Source organism: Triticum aestivum, chromosome 5D (assembly GCF_018294505.1).
Source record: "Triticum aestivum cultivar Chinese Spring chromosome 5D, IWGSC CS RefSeq v2.1, whole genome shotgun sequence".
In the NCBI taxonomy this organism is placed as follows: Eukaryota; Viridiplantae; Streptophyta; class Magnoliopsida; order Poales; family Poaceae; genus Triticum; species Triticum aestivum.
In genome coordinates, this window is record NC_057808.1 from 402,820,748 (window position 1) to 402,829,483 (window position 8,736).

Genomic DNA, 8,736 nt, shown 5'->3' on the forward strand with positions numbered 1-8,736 from the left:
TCACCAAGATCCATCTATGGAGTATACTAGCAACGAGGGGAAAGGAGTGCATCTACATACCCTTGTAGATCGCGAGCGGAAGCGTTCCAATGAACGTGGATGACGGAGTTGTACTCGCCGTGATTCAAATCACCGATGACCGAGTGCCGAACGGACGGCACCTCCGCGTTCAACACACGTACGGTGCAGCAACGTCTCCTCCTTCTTGATCCAGCAAGGGGGAAGGAGAGGTTGATGGAGATCCAGCAGCACGACGGCGTGGTGGTGGATGTAGCGGGTCTCGGCAGGGCTTCGCCGAGCTTCTGCGAGAGGGAGAGGTGTAGCAGGGGAGGAGGGAGGCGCCCAAGGCTGTAATACTACTGCCCTCCCTCCCCCCTTTATATAGGCCCCCTGGGAGGGGGGGCACCGTGTTGGAAATATGCCCTAGAGGCAATAATAAATGGTTATTATTATATTTCTTTGTTCATGGTAATTGTCTATTGTTCATGCTATAATTGTATTATCCGGAAATTGTAATACATGTGTGAATGCATAGACCGCAACTTGTCCCTAGTAAGCCTCTAGTTGACTAGCTCGTTGATCAACAGATAGTCATGGTTTCCTGACTATGGACATTGGATGTCGTTGATAACGGGATCACATCATTAGGATAATGATGTGATGGACAAGACCCAATCCTAAGCATAGCATAAAAGATCGTGTAGTTTCGTTTGCTAGAGCTTTTCCAATGTCAAGTATCTTTTCCTTAGACCATGAGAGCGTGCAACTCCCGGATACCATAGGAGTGCTTTGGGTGTGCCAAACGTCACAACGTAACTGGGTGACTATAAAGGTGCACTACGGGTATCTCCGAAAGTGTCTGTTGGGTTGGCACGGATCGAGACTGGGATTTGTCACTCCGTGTGACGGAGAGGTATCTCTGGGCCCACTCGGTAATGCATCATCATAATGAGCTCAATGTGACTAAGGCGTTAGTCACGGGATCATGCATTGCGGTACGAGTAAATAGACTTGCCGGTAACGAGATTGAACAAGGTATTGGGATACCGACGATCGAATCTCGGGCAAGTAACATACCGATTGACAAAGGGAATTGCATACGGGATTGATTGAATCCTCGACACCGTGGTTTATCCGATGAGATCATCGTGGAACATGTGGGAGCCAACATGGGTATCCAGATCCCGCTGTTGGTTATTGACCGGAGAGGCGTCTCGGTCATGTCTGCATGTCTCCCGAACCCGTAGGGTCTACACACTTAAGGTTCGGTGACGCTAGGGTTGTAGAGATATATGTATGCGGAGACCCGAAAGTTGTTCGGAGTCCCGAATGAGATCCCGGACGTCACGAGAGGTTCCGGAATGGTCCGGAGGTGAAGAATTATATATAGGAAGTCCAGTTTCGGCCACCGGGAAAGTTTCGGGGGTTACCGGTATTGTACCGGGACCACCGGAAGGGTCCCGGGGGTCCACCGGGTGGGGCCACCTATCCCGGAGGGCCCCATGGGCTGAAAGTGGAAGGGAACCAGCCCCTAGTGGGCTGGGCGCCCCCCCATGGGCCTCCCCCCATGCGCCTAGGGTTGGGAACCCTAGGGTGGGGGGACTTCCCCCTTGCCTTGGGGGGCAAGGCAACCCCTTCCCCCCTTTGGCCGCCGCCCCCCCAACCCTAGATGGGTTTTGGCCGGCCCCCCTCCCAAGGGGGCCTATATAAAGGGGGGAGGAGGGAGGGCAGCAACCTACAGCCTTGGGCGCCTCCCTCTCCCCCTGCAACACCTCTCTCTCTCTCTCGCAGAAGCTCGGCGAAGCCCTGCCGGAGACCCGCTACATCCACCATCACGCCATCGTGCTGCTGGATCTCCATCAACCACTCCTCCCCCCTTGCTGGATCAAGAAGGAGGAGACGTCGCTGCACCGTACGTGTGTTGAACGCGGAGGTGCCGTCCGTTCGGCACTCGGTCATCGGTGATTTGGATCACGGCAAGTACGACTCCGTCATCCACGTTCATTGGAACGCTTCTGCTCGTGATCTACAAGGGTATGTAGATGCACTCCTTTCCCCTCGTTGCTAGTAGACTCCATAGATGCATCTTGGTGAGCGTAGGAAAATTTTAAAATTATGCTACGATTCCCAACAGTGGCATCATGAGCCAGGCCTATGCGTAGTTACTATGCACTAGTAGAACACAAAGCAGTTGTGGGCGTTGAGTTTGCCAATTCTTCTTGCCGCTACTAGTCTTTTCTTGTTTCGGCAGCATTGTAGGATGAAGCGGCCCGGACCGACCTTACACGTACGCTTACGTGAGACAGGTTCCACCGACTGACATGCACTAGATGCATAAGGTGGCTAGCGGGTGTCTGTCTCTCCTACTTTAGTCGGAACGGATTCGATGAAAAGGGTCCTTATGAAGGGTAAATAGAAATTGGCAAATCACGTTGTGGTCATACGTAGGTAAGAAAACGTTCTTGCTAGATTCCTACAAACCACGTAAAAACTTGCAACAACAATTAGAGGACGTCTAACTTGTTTTTGCAGCAAGTGCTATGTGATGTGATATGGCCAGAAGATGTGATGAATGATATATGTGATGTATGAGATTGATCATATTCTTGTAATAGGAATCACGACTTGCATGTCGATGAGTATGACAACCGGCAGGAGCCATAGGAGTTGTCTTTATTATTTTGCATGACCTGCGTGTCATTGAATAACGCCATGTAAATTACTTTACTTTGTTGCTAAACGCGTTAGCCATAGAAGTAGAAGTAATCGGTGGCGTGACGACTTCATGAAGACACAATGATGGAGATCATGATGATGGAGATCATGGTGTCATGCCGGTGACGAAGATGATCATGGTGCCCCGAAGATGGAGATCAAAGGAGCATAATGATATTGGCCATATCATGTCACTATTTGATTGCATGTGATGTTTATCATGTTTTTGCATCTTATTTGCTTAGAACGACGGTAGTAAGTAAGATGATCCCTTATAATAATTTCAAGAAAGTGTTCACCCTAACTGTGCACCGTTGCGAAGGTTCGTTGTTTCGAAGCACCACGTGATGATCGGGTGTGATAGATTCTAACGTTCGAATACAACGGGTGTTGACGAGCCTAGCATGTACAGACATGGCCTCGGAACACACGCAATACACTTAGGTTGACTTGACGAGCCTAGCATGTACAGACATGGCCTCGGAACACAGAGGACCGAAAGGTCGAGCATGAGTCGTATAGAAGATACGATCAACATGGAGATGTTCACCGATCTTGACTAGTCCGTCTCACGTGATGATCGGACACGGCCTAGTTAAACTCGGATCATGGTTCACTTAGATGACTAGAGGGATGTCTATCTGAGTGGGAGTTCATTAAATAATTTGATTAGATGAACTCAATTATCATGAACTTAGTCTAAAATCTTTACACTATGTATTGTAGATCAAATGGACAACGTTGTTCTCAATTTCAACGCATTCCTAGAGAAAACCAAGCTGAAAGATGATGGCAGCAACTATACGGACTGGGTCCGGAACCTGAGGCTCATCCTCATAGTAGCCAAGAAAGATTATGTCTTAGAAGCACCGCTAGGTGATGCACCAATCCCACAGAACCAAGACGTTATGAACGCTTGGCAATCACGTGCTGATGATTACTCCCTCGTTCAGTGCGGCATGCTTTACAGCTTAGAACCGGGTCTCCAAAAGCGTTTTGAGAAACATGGAGCATATGAGATGTTCGAGGAGCTAAAACTGGTTTTTCAAGCTCATGCCCGGGTCGAGAGATATGATGTCTCCGACAAGTTCTTCAGCTGTAAAATGGAGGAGAACAATTCTGTTAGTGAGCACATACTTAGAATGTCTGGGTTGCATAACCGCTTGTCTCAGCTGGGAGTTAATCTTCCGGATGACGCGGTCATTGACAGAATCCTCCAGTCGCTTCCACCAAGCTACAAGAGCTTTGTGATGAACTACAATATGCAGGGGATGGAAAAGACCATTCCCGAGGTATATTCAATGCTGAAATCAGCGGAAGGGGAGATCAGAAAAGAACATCAAGTGTTGATGGTGAATAAAACCACTAAGTTCAAGAAGGGCAAGGGTAAGAAGAACTTCAAGAAGGACGGCAAGGGAGTTGCCGCGCCCGGTAAACCAGTTACTGGGAAGAAGTCAAAGAATGGACCCAAGCCCGAGACTGAGTGCTTTTATTGCAAGGGAGGTGGTCACTGGAAGCGGAACTGCCCCAAATACTTAGCGGACAAGAAGAAGGCCGGCAACACCAAAGGTATATGTGATATACATGTAATTGTTGTGTACCTTACCAGTACTCGTAGTAGCTCCTGGGTATTTGATACCGGTGCGGTTGCTCATATTTGTAACTCAAAACAGGAACTACGGAATAAACGGAGACTGGCGAAGGACGAGGTGACGATGCGCGTCGGGAATGGTTCCAAGGTCGATGTGATCGCCGTCGGCACGCTACCTCTGCATCTACTCACGGGATTAGTTTTGAACCTCAATAATTGTTATTTAGTGCCAGCTTTGAGCATGAACATTGTATCTGGATCTCGTTTAATTCGAGATGGCTACTCATTTAAATCCGAGAATAATGGTTGTTCTATTTATTTGAGAGATATGTTTTATGGTCATGCCCCGCTGGTCAATTGTTTATTTTTGATGAATCTCGAACGTGATGTTACACATGTTCATAGTGTGAATACCAAAAGATGTAAAGTTGATAACGATAGTCCCACATACTTGTGGCACTGCCGCCTTGGTCACATTGGTGTCAAGCGCATGAAGAAGCTCCATGCACATGGACTTTTGGAGTCTCTTGATTACGAATCATTTGACACGTGCGAACCATGCCTCATGGGTAAGATGACCAAGACTCCGTTCTCCGGAACAATGGAGCGAGCAACCAACTTATTGGAAATCATACATACCGATGTGTGCGGTCCAATGAGTGTTGAGGCTCGCGGAGGATATCGTTATGTTCTCACTCTCACTGATGACTTAAGTAGATATGGGTATGTCTACCTAATGAAACACAAGTCTGAAACCTTTGAAAAATTCAAGGAATTTCAGAGTGAAGTTGAGAATCAACGTGACAGAAAAATAAAATTCTTACGATCAGATCGTGGTGGAGAATATTTAAGCCACGAATTTGGTACACACTTAAGGAAATGTGGAATAGTTTCACAACTCACGCCGCCTAGAACACCTCAGAGAAATGGTGTGTCCGAACGTCGTAATCGCACTCTATTGGATATGGTGCGATCTATGATGTCTCTTACCGATTTACCGCTCTCATTTTGGGGCTATGCTTTAGAGACTGCCGCATTCACTTTAAATAGGGCTCCGTCGAAATCCGTTGAGACGACACCGTATGAATTATGGTTTGGGAAGAAACCTAAGCTGTCGTTTCTAAAAGTTTGGGGATGCGATGCTTATGTCAAGAAAGTTCAACCTGAAAAGCTCGAACCCAAGTCGGAAAAATGCGTCTTCATAGGATACCCTAAGGAAACTATTGGGTATACCTTCTACCTCAGATCCGAAGGCAAGATCTTCGTTGCCAAGAACGGGTCCTTTCTGGAGAAGGAGTTTCTCTCGAAAGAATTGAGTGGGAGGAAAGTGGAACTTGATGAGGTGATAGTCACCCCTTCCGAACCAGAAAGTAGCGCAGCGCGGGAAGATGTTCCTGAGGTGCCTACACCTACTAGGGAGGAAGTTAATGATGATGATCATGAAACTTCGGATCAAGTTACTACTGAACCTCGTAGGTCCACAAGGACACGTTCCGCACCAGAATGGTACGACAACCCTGTCCTGGAAATCATGTTGTTAGACAACGGTGAACCTTCGAACTATGAAGAAGCGATGGCAGGCCCGGATTCCGACAAATGGCTAGAAGCCATGAAATCCGAGATAGGATCCATGTATGAAAACGAAGTATGGACTTTGACTGACTTGCCCGATGATCGGCGAGCCATAGAAAACAAATGGATCTTTAAGAAGAAGACATACGCGGATGGTAATGTGACCATCTACAAAGCTCGACTTGTCGCTAAGGGTTATCGACAAGTTCGAGGGGTTGACTACGATGAGACTTTCTCACCCGTAGCGAAGCTGAAGTCCGTCCGAATCATATTAGCAATTGCCGCATACTATGATTATGAGATATGGCAGATGGACGTCAAAACGGCATTCCTTAACGGCTTCCTTAAGGAAGAGTTGTATATGATGCAGCCGGAAGGCTTTGTCGATCCTAAGAATGCTGACAAAGTATGCAAGCTCCAGCGCTCAATCTATGGGCTGGTGCAAGCATCTCGGAGTTGGAACATTCGCTTTGATGAGATGATCAAAGCGTTTGGGTTTACACAGACTTATGGAGAAGCCTGTGTTTACAAGAAAGTGAGTGGGAGCTCTGTAGCATTTCTCTTATTATATGTGGATGACATACTATTGATGGGAAATGATATAGAATTCTTGGAAAGTATAAAGGCCTACTTGAATAAGTGTTTTTCAATGAAGGACCTTGGAGAAGCTGCTTATATATTAGGCATCAAGATCTATAGAGATAGATCAAGACGCCTCATTGGTCTTTCACAGAGTACATGCCTTGACAAGATATTGAAGAAGTTCAATATGGATCAGTCCAAGAAGGGGTTCTTGCCTGTATTGCAAGGTGTGCAATTGAGCACGGCTCAATGCCCGACCACGGCAGAAGATAGAGAAAAGATGAGTGTCATCCCCTATGCCTCGGCCATAGGATCTATTATGTATGCCATGCTGTGTACCAGACCTGATGTAAACCTTGCCGTAAGTTTGGTAGGAAGATACCAAAGTAATCCCGGCATGGAACACTGGACAGCGGTCAAGAATATCCTGAAGTACCTGAAGAGGACTAAGGATATGTTTCTCGTTTATGGAGGTGACGAAGAGCTCGTCGTAAAGGGTTACGTCGACGCTAGCTTCGACACAGATCTGGATGACTCGAAGTCACAGACCGGATACGTGTATATTTTGAATGGAGGAGATGTAAGTTGGTGCAGTTGCAAGCAAAGCGTCGTGGCGGGATCTACATGTGAAGCGGAGTACATGGCAGCCTCGGAGGCAGCACAGGAAGCAGCCTGGATGAAGGAGTTCATTACCGACCTAGGGGTGATTCCTAATGCGTTGGGCCTGATGACTCTCTTCTGTGACAACACTGGAAATATTGCCCTTCCGAAGGAGCCCAGGTTTCACAGGAAGACCAGGCATATCAAGCGTCGCTTCAACTCCATTCGTGAAAGTGTTCAAAATGGAGACATAGATGTTTGTAAAGTACATATGGACCTAAACGTAGCAGATCCGTTGACTAAACCTCTCCCTAGGGCAAAACATGATCAACACCAGGACGCAATGGGTGTTCGATTCATCACAATGTAACTAGATTATTGACTCTAGTGCAAGTGGGAGACTGTTGGAAATATGCCCTAGAGGAAATAATAAATGGTTATTATTATATTTCTTTGTTCATGATAATTGTCTATTGTTCATGCTATAATTGTGTTATCCAGAAATCGTAATACATGTGTGAATACATAGACCACAACGTGTCCCTAGTAAGCCTCTAGTTGACTAGCTCGTTGATCAACAGATAGTCACGGTTTCCTGACTATGGACATTGGATGTCATTGATAACGGGATCACATCATTAGGAGAATGATGTGATGGACAAGACCCAATCCTAAGCATAGCATAAAAGATCGTGTAGTTTCGTTTGCTAGAGCTTTTCCAATGTCAGGTATCTATTCCTTAGACCATGAGATCGTGCAACTCCCGGATACCGTAGGAGTGCTTTGGGTGTGCCAAACGTCACAACGTAACTGGGTGACTATAAAGGTGCACTACGGGTATCTCCGAAAGTGTCTGTTGGGTTGGCACGGATCGAGACTGGGATTTGTCACTCCGTGTGACGGAGAGGTATCTCTGGGCCCACTCGGTAATGCATCATCATAATGAGCTCAATGTGACTAAGGCGTTAGTCACGGGATCATGCATTGCTGTACGAGTAAAGAGACTTGCCGGTAACGAGATTGAACAAGGTATTGGGATACCGACGATCAAATCTCGGGCAAGTAACATACCGATTGACAAAGGGAATTGCATACGGGATTGATTGAATCCTCGACACCGTGGTTCATCCGATGAGATCATCGTGGAACATGTGGGAGCCAACATGGGTATCCAGATCCCGCTGTTGGTTATTGACCGGAGAGGCGTCTCGGTCATGTCTGCATGTCTCCCGAACCCGTAGGGTCTACACACTTAAGGTTCGGTGATGCTAGGGTTGTAGAGATATATGTATGCGGAAACCCGAAAGTTGTTCGGAGTCCCGGATGAGATCCCGGACGTCACGAGAGGTTCCGGAATGGTCCGGAGGTGAAGAATTATATATAGGAAGTCCAGTTTTGGCCACCGGGAAAGTTTCGGGGGTTACCGGTATTGTACCGGGACCACCGGAAGGGTCCCGGGGGTCCACCGGGTGGGGCCACCTATCCCGGAGGGCCCCATGGGCTGAAAGTAGAAGGGAACCAGCCCCTAGTGGGCTGGGCGCCCCCCATGGGCCTCCCCCCATGCGCCTAGGGTTGGGAACCCTAGGGTGGGGGGACTTCCCCCTTGCCTTGGGGGGCAAGGCAACCCCTTCCCCCCTTTGGCCGCCGCCCCCCCAACCCTAGATGGGTTTTGGCCG